At 33.5% G+C, this 13069-nt stretch overlaps 1 protein-coding gene across 5 annotated transcripts in view; it reads left to right on the top strand.

Moving 5' to 3' along the window:
* Positions 1-11240, top strand: part of PPP1R3A (protein phosphatase 1 regulatory subunit 3A) — a 131472-nt gene extending 120232 nt beyond the window's left edge. For 4 of the 5 annotated variants that reach the window (XR_008956316.1, XR_008956315.1, XR_008956312.1 and 1 more), the window contains 2 exons: positions 5214-5420; positions 6336-6783. The gene's annotated coding sequence lies outside the window, so the exon portion shown is untranslated. Of the gene's footprint in view, positions 1-5213; positions 5421-6335 lie in introns of all 5 variants that reach the window. The other variant, XR_008956310.1, reaches the window with a different exon arrangement.
* The last annotated feature ends 1829 nt before the right edge of the window (positions 11241-13069 follow it).

The following is a 13069-nucleotide window of genomic DNA, read 5'->3' as shown; positions in this document are numbered from 1 at the left end:
TTGCTATTTTACCCTTTATCCTGCCTCTGATTCTAGCATCTTAAATTTGGAGTCAGGGAGAAGGGATTATGGAGAAAGGGCAAAAATATTTATCCTTAACTGGGCATATGGTTAGAGTGCTCTGCTGGGTGATGCTGCTTCCTGGGGTATCACTGATTAACACTATATGGGAAGTGACCAATGCTGGTCCTCTTCTAGGAAATGTGCTTTAGTCTTGCAGCTGCTCCAACTTAGCCTTGTTCTAGTCTCTCCTACCTCCAGATAAAACTCTAGTTCCAGAAGCCCACTCTCAGCTTCTTGTTGCTGGGTCCTAACAATATAATTCAAATTTAAGTATCGTTGGTTGTGTCCATTTAATCACTAGGAGACTGATGCATCCTTGCCATGCCAAACAGTGGAAGCAGCTGTTTTCATGGTTTGGAGGACGAGGGGACATGACAAATGCTAAATTTAAAGAATGCAATGGAGGTCTGACTTGAATACCAATAATTCCAAAATTAAAAGAATAGTGGTAGGCAGGTATTGTGGTGGAGATTAGTAAGTGTGACACATGAAATCATTGCCACGTATGATCAAAGCAATCTTTGACTCCCCAGTATATTGGGCCTTTTTAATGCCTATTGTAGCCCAGGAAATACAAAGGGAGTAAATAGTGTCATTTTAATTTTTTTAAGTTGAAGACCCACCACCTGTTTTCCAGGTTCAAGACAGAACAAGATATCTAGGGGGTAAGAGATGGGAAAAGGTTGAGTGGAAAAGGGAGATTGTTGAACTAAGTTAAACCAGTTAAAGTGTGTCACTAACACTAGTAGCTCATTATTTAAAAACACAACTGGTTATGTAGATGTTGCTTTAGGTGGCATTCCAAACCATTTAAAATCATTTCTACAATACCTAGTATTTTTGTTGCAGAAACACAATTTCCTTATTAAAGAGGTGATGAACAAGTAAAATTGCTCTTTGACACCATATGTGTTTTCTGTTTTTTTCATGTCTTTTTGTAATTGCAAAACATGCATATTAAAACTATGTCTAGAAAGTTTTTTTAGTTCTTTAGAGAAAACCAACCTATAAATACAAGGGTTTATAATTATTATACAGAGGGTGTTAGACAATAAAGAGCCTACATGATTCCGTTATATTTGCATGGCACTTTTATTAATCTGTTTTTAGCTCAATTGTCTTTATAATAACATAAGGTACCATTGTGGGAATAATGTTCTACTGAATCAGAGCCCACAAAAATCTGTGTGAATAATGTATTTAGCACTTTATTTCACACCTGATTAATGCCAGTATAAACTTAATACAGTTTTATTGCTGTGAGAAATGTTGGCTCTACTTATTTATCATTATGTTGTCTTTTTTTATGATGGGACCAAAGGAAAAGAAGGTTGGCTGTGCATGATAAAGGAGATTTTTCTGATCAAATTCTTAAATTTCTATTCTCATCATTGCTATACTATCTGGCCAAGTGAGGAAACACATTGGTCTCTTTTTTCTGAGATGTCTTGTCTCATTTGGGAATAAAGAAATGAGGAGCTCACTTAAATGACATTTACAAATATTCTGTGAAATACTACTCACTTTGTCTCTTTGGTACACAGTCTAGTATTTTTAAAATTAGATAAATACAGTAACATTTGCTTGAGACAAAAGCAATGTGAAGTAAGATTACTAGAGGTAGTTATTAGTAGAAGAAAATATGTTCTAGGAGGTAAAAAAAAAGTACAATAAAATTATTTAAAACAAAAGCAACATAAACAGTGGAAATAACTCTTAGGAAAGGAGGGGAAACGCCATGGAGCACAGGAATAGTAGTGGAAGAAAGGCAGGGGGTATTGAAGAAAGACTTCTTCTTTTAAAAGTTTCCATACTATTGCCCTCTTACCTCCTCTTTATTTGGGGGCAGATAGGAAGTACCGTATTTTAAGACTAGCATTAGGAAGGTTTAAGTACATTGGTTCTTCTCTTTAAAAATTAAATTACAACATCTGCTTAAGCATAATAGACTGGCTTCTTGTGTTTATCTCCTATACCTACCCAAACTTCATTAAAATTAAAGAAATAATAAAGTGTTAGACAAAAAGGAAAAATAAAGTTGGGGAAGAGGTGAAAAACTAATGAAAGCTTTTAACACAATTTTGAAAGATGGATATCAGAAGGAAGATTGGTAATTAACTTAAGGTGGAACTGAGGCAGTTATAAGATAAAGCAAAAAAGAAAGAAACCATAAACAGTAAGACAATTGCCTCAAGAACCCCTGAAAAACATGGTGATTAGAAGCATGAGCTGTGACATGGAAATGAGATGGTGATATTCAGAGCAACTAGGTCCATGGGGCTCCTAATTCTTCCTGTGAAGCTCAGTGTGATTCCTCCCTTTCCATAAAGGTCACACTCTTTCTAATATTGTCAATGAAAGCAGACCCAGGACAAGGCACATAAATAAGACATTTCAGAAAACCATAAAGATTTTCTGAATAAAGGAATAAAGAGAAGATCCAAAGAGTGATGGACACAACACAGGTCACAAACAATAACTGAAAGCCAAAATGCAGTTTAAATTCTCTCAAAAATAATGCTGGAAATTAGAAAACAATGAAGCAATATTTTCAAATCTCTGAGGGCAAATAGTTTAATATTTGATAAAAATAACAAGCCAAACTATCAATACCCAGCAAAACTATCAATCAAGTATGAGAGTAGAATAAAGATACTTTGTAATGTGCATGGGCAAAAATATATATTCCCAATATATCTTTTCTTAGGAACCTAATAAAGGGTAAGTATCAGCAAAATACAGAAAGAAACTCAGAATAGGTAAAACCTAGGATTTAGGTAGCAGGTGATCCAACATAGAAAACTGGTAAAGGAAAATCCAAGGATGACAGTTTTATTTCAGGCCTAGACAGAATCAGTCCAAACTTGACAGGGATGAAGATATAATGGAAAGGCCTTTCCTGGGAAAGGAAATGGACCTAAGATGAGTTTGAACATTTGAAAAAAAAATATTTTTAGGTATTTGATAGATATATTGAAAAACTGGGAAAAGAAATTAGTGAAAACTATATAAGTCATCATTAAAATTAATAAATACCTGGATAACTAAGCAAATGAAAAAGTTAAACGTTCTTTGTGAAAAAGATAGTCTAGTTCATTACTTTGGTCAGCTCAGCATGGAAAAGAGTTGCAGTCTTAAAAATGTAAACACTGACTATTGTTTAACCAAATAAACTGAGAGCAAGGAGAGAGCAGAAGTGAGTGAGGGAGGTGTACAGTAGTATTTTATTTATTTTATTTTATTTTATTTTATTTTATTTTATTTTATTTTATTTTATTTTATTTTATGAGAGTGAGGGAGGGGCAGAGCAGACAGAGAGAGAGAATCTTAACCTGAGTTCATGACCTGAGCTGAAGGCAGATGCTTAACTGACTGAGCCACCCAGGCGCCTCACTACCAGACCTCCTTAAAGAAAGGATCTTTCAACTTTTTTGGCTGTTTCTTCAGGTATTAACTTAAATGTTCCTAAATAATGTATTTATATAGATATGCTTAATTTATCAATATTATACAGTACCAGTTTAATTTCCCAATATATGACTAGTTAATTAGTTAACTCCAGTACACTGGAGTGCCTGGGTGGCTCAGTCAGTTGTGTCTGACTCTTGATTTTGGCTCAGGTCATGATCTCAGGGTCATGAGATCGAGCCCTGTGTTGGGCTCCCTGCTCAGCAGAGAGCCTGCTTCTCTCTTTTCCTCTGTGATCTCTCTCAAATAAATAATTAAAAATCTAAAAAAAAAAAAGATAAAAGATAAAAGATAAAAAGTAGGTCTGGTGGTGGTGGTGAAAGGGTTGGGTAGAAAACTGACATATTTATAGATATAAGCAATTTAGTCACTGGTGAAATGTTAACTCGTGTACGCACCACTTTGATTAAAATACTTTATGCCACTACAATACTGATTTGAGCATCTCTATTTGGAAGTTATTTCAACCACAAACCCAATGGAATGCTATTTGTATATGTTAAAGCTTTCTAGTTTAAGCAGTATGCATACCCACATTAAGCAAATAAGCAAATACCCAGAATGGCAAAGTATTAGGCAATATGTTTAATAATGTCATTGGGATTCTCTTCCTATACCTGGGAAAGTTCCACAAAGTAAAGCCAGTCTATTTTTAGATAGATAACTTTGCCTGAAAATGCAATCACTTTAGAAGACTTCTCAATTGCCTTCTGGGATTTTTATCTATGCCTATTATTACTGCAGAAAATATGTTACTCCCCAGACTTCCTAAGAATTCCTCAAAGTCTACAATCTCAAAGATTTTATATTGTCTCTGATCTATTCAGTGTTTTCTGAGCATATATGGACAAAGGCCTCTGCTAGGAGCTAGGCTTAAGATAGGCTTTATGGTCGGTCAAGAAATACATTCCAAATACTACACTAGCTTGAAGAAAATCTCATTAAAATATTAAGGCAATATAAATAATGTTTGAAATGATAGAATAAAGATGGTCCTTTTGTTCCAGAGAGGCTTACGGACTAATTTTTGTTAAAATAATTAAACAAAGAGACTATTAGCCTGAGGTGGCTCTAATGCCATGGCAACCTACTAAGTAAACCAAACTCTAAGCCTATAAATAAATGCCCCAATGTTATGAAATCAAAACCTAAGAATAATCAATCATAAACAATCAATTGTTGTTTTAAGTTGTAAGCTACAGCCAATCAAATAGTTTCCTTGCTTTGCTTACACCTTTTCTCTATAGAAGTCTTTCTCCAAGTTCCTGTCAATGGAGTGCTCCTAATCACTTCTTTAGAGTTGCTAGACTAGAATCAATTTTTGCTCAAATAAACTCCTAAAATGTTTAATATGCCTCAGTTTATGTTTTAACATTTCCAATGAATTTATTTGGTCAATTTTAATTTGAAATTTAAATAGTTTGGAAATACTTTGGAAAGTAGCTCTTTGAAACTTTGAAAAAAGTTATATTAGCCACATCAATCTCTGCAAAAAGGAAGATTAGCGCAAATACTGTATTCAATAGCTAACATTACTGTTCAATTACAATTCAGAAGAAAGCCCGATGTCATATTTTTGCATCACTATTCCAGTAATAGATTTACTTGCTCCTAAAAATATTTATTGTTGTTATTGTTGTTGTTGTTTTCTCATTAAACAGTACTTTTTTTTCTTATTGCAGATAAAGCAAAGAGCTAAGCAGTGGAAAAATAATCCAGAATTTTGTGTTAAGAGAAGATAAGGCACAGGTTGATTCAGAAAGATTCACAAGAGTTATTCCCATAACAACCTTGGAAATAATTTACTGAACTATCTTATTGAGTGAATGCATTATTTTGGAGCAGCAAAACATAGGAGTAAATAATCCATGAATAATCAAAGAAATGTGGTAAGGCTTAAAATTTTTGTCATCTTGACAGTTGACTTAAAACTTTGCCTTCAGAAATGTGTTTTACCTGGTTATTGAGTAGCTTCTCTTAAGTAAGTTAAAATGTTTGATTTTTAATTTAGTGTTATTTCTTTTTAAATAAGAACCCACACAGAGTAAATACAAGTTATCACTTTCTGTGGCATTGTGTTAATTTCATAATTACATAGTCTTGTATGACTGTATTTCAAAAGATGTCAGATTAATTTATTTTTTGTATTTCTGATCATTTAGAATTTTTGTTGCTTATATGAAAGGCCTTAATGGCTATAGCAAACTTCCAACAGAATGGCAATAAATTCTACCAGTAGTTGTACCTCAAACTCTGAAATATCTTTGTCCCAGTGACTGGAATCTCTTGTTGCAAGAGAATACACTAGTAGTTCCAACATGCCTGCTTTATTTAAACCCATGTGTCCCTGAACATCATCTAAATACTCTAAGAAGCTCATTGGTGGAAGGGGCCTTTCTATCAGACAGAAATCTCCTCTATCCAAGAATGAAGTCCATGGAAGAGAAGTGGGACAGCTCACCTATGACGGAATTCCCCTCATAGGAAAGGGTATTTGTTCATCCATTCCTCAATTCCTTTATTCACTCATTCATTTATTTAAATGTTCAGTCTTACATTGTCCAAGTTTAATACCTCTTTAGAATTTTAAGAGTAGTTAAAATAATCATTACCTCACAGGTGGTCCTGTTCACAAACCATCTTAGATGATGGAATTATGGTATGTATATTTTAAGGTTGAATACAAATTAAAAATAAGAGGCTTAGTTTTCCCTGTTAAAATTAAAGGAAGATATGGCCCCTATCCATTTCTTAGAGCATTGTTATAAATTTGTAATTGTGAATTCTTTCTCTGCCCCTTCCAGATGTATGTAAATATTAAAAAGCCTCTTGCTAGTTTCACAATCCAGGAATGTCTTCCTCAAGGACCTGGAAGCCATCCCTTTGGAATCTGAACACCAAGGGCAACAGTGCACCATCTCCCCATTTCTGTGGGAGGTTGAAGTCTAGCTCCAAGTTTGCAAACTAATTGCCTGTCATAAAGATGTGAGGACTTTTTTTTCCTTTGTATAAAACCAATTACCAGGTGACTTTCGGGTAAACCGTGTGTGACAAATGGTGTCAAGTTCTCTTACTTGAGGTCTAATTATTATATATATTGAAAACATGTATGTAATAAGTTGTATCTCCATGGCTATATAAAAATGGCCAGATTTCTTTATGTCTTTGCATCTCTTAGTGGATTTCCTGTGATGTGAATCATATTCTGATTTAATGCTTATTCGATAATAAAATTTTCTTTTTTTCCTATAATTTTGGAGAGGTTTTCTGAATTGATAAGATTTTGCTTTTAATTATATTATTTCCCCAACAATATTCAAATGTTTCCCAAATAGAGCTGTGCATATGAGTCATATGAGGGACTTAAAAACAAATTCCTTCCACAGATCTGCTGAGTTAGAATTTCTCAGGGCATAAGAATTTGGGTTTAAAAACAAATGCTTCCTGATGATTTTGATGGATAGGTATTGGAATCTTGGACTACTTTGATTATTTGTATTGACTTATATAAATATCTACTAAGTTCAAGCATATGAGACATTTTGTGTAGAACAAAAATAAATAAATTCTTTGAGAGCAGGGGCTCTACCTTATCTGAATTTTGACTGCTATACACAATCAGGTGGTAATGGCACTTGGCATATAGTGGTGACTCAATAAATTTTGCTGTGTTTTTTGGCATTTTAACAATACCAGGAGGAAAAGATTCTATAATCTCCCTCATAAATTCATTCTAATTTATCTCTCTTTTATCCATCTTAAGACTACTTATCCTAGATCTCCGATGTTCCCCTTACAGTCCCATCATCCTTCGTTATTAGTGTACCTCTTAGCATACTACATTATAAACGTATTAAGTTTCCAAAACTTAAACTCTACCTGAATTATTATTCTTCAGGTTCATCTACTTCATTCTTACTTAATTACATAAGAAACCAAAAAAAAGCAAAATTAAACTTTTGAATCCTTTTTCTTAATTTTCTGGTAGTTGTGAAAAGTGATAGTGCTATAAAATATTTTCAGTTATATGGCATTTTTTATTTAAAAAGTTCACTCATTTATTAATGTAATACCATGATCTGTTTGATTCATAGACACTATACACACTTTATGGCTGGGTAAATTTATTTTGCACAGTAACCTGTGCCAGGAATATAAATAAGAAAGAAATAATTTTTTCTTTAAATATTTAAACTAATTAAAACATTTAAACTGTCAAATAACTGTCAATATTCAAGTTTATTTCTAAGTTTTTCTCCATCACCCTAACATAAACTTTTCCAAATTAAATGTATATGTTTATGCCTGGATTTATTATTAGCAATATCTGTTTATAATTCTGCCTCAATTCTTTATTAAACAATGGGCAACTGAATGTTAGAAAAGGGATTGAAGTGTCACAACCATTTATTAATTGCAAATAAACTACATTATATAATTTTAGCCGGTTTCTCTAAAAGATCTCCTGGGTTGAACTCATCAGAATTATTCATTGTTAAAGTAGCACTTCAGGGTTTTTAGTTCTTGGACTCTATTTTATAAATATAAATACATAAATACAGATATAGATATTTAAAACTTGGGATCATTTGGAGTAAATGATAATTATCCAATTTTTTGCTGATATGTGTGTGCATGTATGTATGTGCTTTATAAAATGTGCTTGTTTATGCGGCTTCCAAAAGAATCTTCAAATACACTGTAACCAAGTTGAATATTATCTAATTAACCAACAAGGTCTGACAGACTGGGAGGTTATCACGAGACAATAACAGCGCTCAGGTGCTATGAGGCACTGGGTGCAGCTAAGTGCCCCTAATTCCCCAAGGGTGTGATTAGCTCATGATAACAATGCTCCCTTGAGTTGTTTTATTGCTTTTATAAAAAGCCTTTGTTGTGGAGAAAATGTTTATTTTTATGCAGGAGAAGGATGGAGGTGACAGTTTAGACTGCTGAGTGAATAGCAGTTATGTCTGACTTGTGGTACACGCCTTGACAAATCTGCTCATTTAAAATGCTTCCCAGCCAGTCTGAATATTTTGACTACCTCAGTAATTCTGCAGTACAGCCCAACTTCCATTTGGACAGTTGTAAAATTGTGTTTTCAAGGTAATTGTACGAGTCTTCTCAAACTAGAAAGTGACCCATTTTGTAGAGTAACTGCATGTGAAAAATTAACCAATCGTTTTGCAGAAAATCAGAAAACTATTTGGGGTACTCAGATGTATGGTCTCAAACTCCAAGATCAAAGAGATCAGCTGATTTGGGAAATACAAATGAATACAGGTGAAATTGTGAGACAGCCATCAGAAAGCTTTACTTCCCTTTGATGTGTCTCTATTTTCTCCCCAGAAATCCAACCCCAGTGGCTTTCCAGTTCAAGTAGAATAAAATCCAAACTTTTCATTATGACCTGGACGTGAGCTAGTCCCAATGACTTCTCAATCCCGATCTCTTACCTTCTTCATGATCTAGCTCTGCCAATCTTCTTTCACTTGAAAAGGCCAAGCTTGTCTGGGGAATTTGCACTTGCTTTTCTCTCTGAAATGGAAGATTCTTTCCACAGGTCTTCACCTGGCTGCCTCTTTTGACCATTCCAGTCTTGTCTAAACATCACCATCTCACAGAGGCCACCTCACTAGAATAATAATTCTAAAATAATCATCTCCCATCACCCTGTTTCAGTTTTTTTACTGCACATATTAAATATTAAAATTATCTTAGTTTGTCTGTATTTGCCAATGAATATGAGTTCATGAGACCAGAAACTTTCTCTTACTCACACTATAAATAGACATAGGGATGTATATTTAACATATATCCAAATTTTTACCATAATATGAATTTTTAATTGCCTATTTATCATCCATTCTCTGTCCTTCTTCCTAATAGAACTCACAAGTTTCAACTTCTGTCCTCTGCCTTTCAGCTGACCTATGTCAGGACAAGCTGGACCAATGCCAGCTCTAGGCGATGCATCCCCTCGGGAAGTGAGCAAGGAATGGGCATGTGACTCAATTTGAGCCAATGAGAGTTGATGAGGGATTTGGTAGAGACTTCTGAGACAGCTCTTTTTTATTTTCTGCAAGAGCTTAAAGAACAGCTTTATCTTTGCTCCTCTGATCATTGTCAATGGGAGTCACAGAATTTGCACATGAATGAGTGAAAAGAAACTCCTTCATTTAATGAAGAGGTGTATGTATCATATACTGGATATAATTTCATCACAGTGAAGATTGTGAAACTGAATTTTCATACATTTGTTGTAGAGTTTTTCATATGGCTTCTAGAATCCTCTGATTCAGAAAAGCAAAGAGCAATCTTACCTAGAAGGTCATCCTATGTACAGAAACAAAGCCAGGCAAATCAGATCATAAAGAAATAATTGCACACTCACTATTTGTTTATTTATGTAAACAGTGCTTCACATTCCATTCTGCCAACTCTTAATGAGTTTATTTATATTTTGCTTTCCCATTTTTATTAGTAGTGTAGATTACTAAATAAACTATTTAAGGGTACTAAATAAACAGCTTTAACTGCTATGGTGTACCAGAAATAAACATAAAATTCTCCAGATTTTTAGGCCAACTTTTGAATCTAGAAGTCAGTATTAACAGGGAAAGTTTAGGTATCAAGAGGCCTGATATCTGAAAACTACACATGATGTGAATGTTGGTAAAATAAATGAGAACTGAAAGAAGGATGTATTTGGAAAAATAAATATGAACTCAATCTTAAATAGGGAACTAGGCATTTAATTTTGGAATATAGAGAAATATATACAATGGATGATATAAACAAAAAGGCTAGGCAAACTATGTAAGAGTACTTTTATTTGTATAATGCTCCTTCCCCCTTAAAAAGTCCACACTAAAATGGGACACATAAAATATTTACCAATAAAGTCTTGTAGCTTTGAATAAAAATGATAGTAGTTAATGTTTATTGAATACTTACTCTATGCCAGGTGTTGTTGTTTTAGGATTCTGTGTGCATTTACTCAAATTATGTAGCAAGGGTCAGTGACTGGGCAACTACAAAGGGAGGGCCAAGAATGTGAACCCAAGCAATCTGGCTCGAAAGTATTCCTGTATAATCAAACTATGTGAAATCCAAGGCTGATTTGTAAACAAAAAGTAACAAAGTAGATTTTCAGCCAATGAAGAATATGATGTGTCTTTGGACATGATCCTCACTGTCTATCAGGCCAACTTCACCAAAAATTAATCATTATCTTTTTCCTGATGCAGGGGCCATAAGATGACTCTGGCTTTCTTAAAAACTATTTTCATAATTTCTTAGATCCTGTTAATATTCTGTTTGATCCAGAAAATTGTCTTGACTCCTTCCAACTTTTTCAGTTACTCTTATTAGGCAAGAAAGGTCAAGCACATGACTAGGGCTTGCATGCCTAGCAAATTGCATCATACAAATAACCTTCCCATGGAAACCAAACTGAAGTAAATTTTAACAGAAGTAGCTGGCCTCATAAGATTGAATGAGAAGGGCACATCTGTGCTATTCATCCCCCAAACCTAAAAACCTTACTCTAGTCATGAGAAATGTCTGACAAACCGAAATTGAGAGGCATTCTGTAAATACTAGACAAATACTCCTCAAAAGGAGACTAAGGAGGTGTTAGACTAAATACATGTGGTACTGTCCCTGAACTAGATCCTGCAACAGAAAAACACATGAGTAGAAAATTGGGAGAAATCAAAATAAAGTCTGTAGTTTAGTTAATAGTTTTATATCAGTGGAAATTTCTTAGTTTTGTTAAATAAAATATGGTCATAAGAAATGTCAGAAATAGGGGAGATGAGTCTGCATTGGCTCTCTTACATGCTGGGATCAGGTTTATTGCTTAGTTTACCCTGGAGTTATGCAGGTACAGTTAGAATGTAAAGTTCACTACATGATTCTAACAACCTGTTTGTTCAGAACCTAAGCATGTGTGCAATTGCATATGACTCAGTAAATAAAAGTTGCTCTGAGAAACAAAGTTAGAGAATGCTTTTTATTTGCTCTTAATATATGCACTTCATTTAAATGGCAATGATTTGGTTATTTTTCCTTGTTCTTAAGGCTCTAAAAATAACACTACTCCTGGATCCTCCATGAAGTGGTTATAAAATCAGATTTGTTCATTCATATGACTTATATGTTGGTAATACTGAAATACGGACCTTTTTTCTTTCTTCAACAACATCTCACCACCTAAACTGTGTATGTCTGCTAAATTTACCTTACCTCCCCCTTCTCCCTCTATCTCACTTCATACCTATTTTCTTTTTGTAAGAAATCATTTGGTAATTTTACATTTTACCAAAAGTAAAGTAAGAATACAATTTTCACCTCTGATTTTGATTTTATTATTCATTTTCCTTATATTTATTTTCTTGTAATACCTAAGAATATATAAAAATATCACTAATCATTTAAGAACTAAAACTGATCAAATAAAAATATAATGCTAAACATTTATCAACAGGTAATAATGGTTCAATTTCCAAATCCCATCAAGTTCTCATTTCTGAAATGCTGTTGCTGAGAGACTCTTTCCTACATTATTGTTAAGTGACCCTGTTTGCTTCATGATTAGTCACAATTTACATCTCTTCTGAAAATGGCATAAAATAATGTGCAAATTCCCTAATGCATTTGCAAGAAAAATATTTTCTTTTAATGACTCCTAATGAACCCCTGTTTTATGCAGGGTGTGAAAAGTTGCCAAGATGTGTAAAACAATTAGGATGACAAAAAGCATGAGTTTTAAAAGCCATTTCGCTTGTGCAATGTGTGTGAAAATCCAGAATAAGTCCTAAGGGAAAAATTAATTTTAATAAGCTTTTCTTTTTGCCTGAAGACTGTATAAATCTAAGGCACAAAGAACTGTGTGTTAATGGATCAGGAATAATATGAGAGTTTTATCTCATAGAATAAATCTATTTCATCATCAACCTGTTACTTTACACTTGAACTGTAAGGACATTTGGTTATTTACTAGACTAACAATATATTATGTCTCCTACAAGTGCAATACTAGGTAAAATGTTAAAAAGGTGAAATCTTATATGATTTTTTTTATGTGAGTTAAAAAGGTGAAATCTTATATGATTTTTTTATGTGAATTTATTTACTATTATGGAACATTGTTTATGCCATAACCTAATCTTCAAAATTCTGTTTATGCCATAACCTAATCTTTGAAACTCGTATCTTCATAGATTAAAAGATGGTCACATGTTAAAGGTACTTTGATTTTAAAACTTTAAATATAAATAAAGTATCCCATGAAGACTTAATTATATAATTCCAGATAACCTTTATTAATTACAAAGCTTGAAAATATTCCAGAAGCTACAATACATGACCTTCTCATGCAATGATTATTTCTGAAGCCAAACACCATATCTAAGAGGAAGTTTTTATATGATCTTAAGAGTTAAAAATCAAGGATGTAGTCCATCATCTAAGGTGGAAATCTTCATGAAAACTTCCAGCATATTTAATTTTACTGAGCACATCATTTCTA

This window comes from Ursus arctos, unplaced genomic scaffold, assembly GCF_023065955.2.
Source record: "Ursus arctos isolate Adak ecotype North America unplaced genomic scaffold, UrsArc2.0 scaffold_3, whole genome shotgun sequence".
NCBI classification, from domain to species: Eukaryota; Metazoa; Chordata; class Mammalia; order Carnivora; family Ursidae; genus Ursus; species Ursus arctos.
Note: the sequence above shows the minus strand (reverse complement) of the source record. Positions and strands in the feature narration are given on the sequence as shown.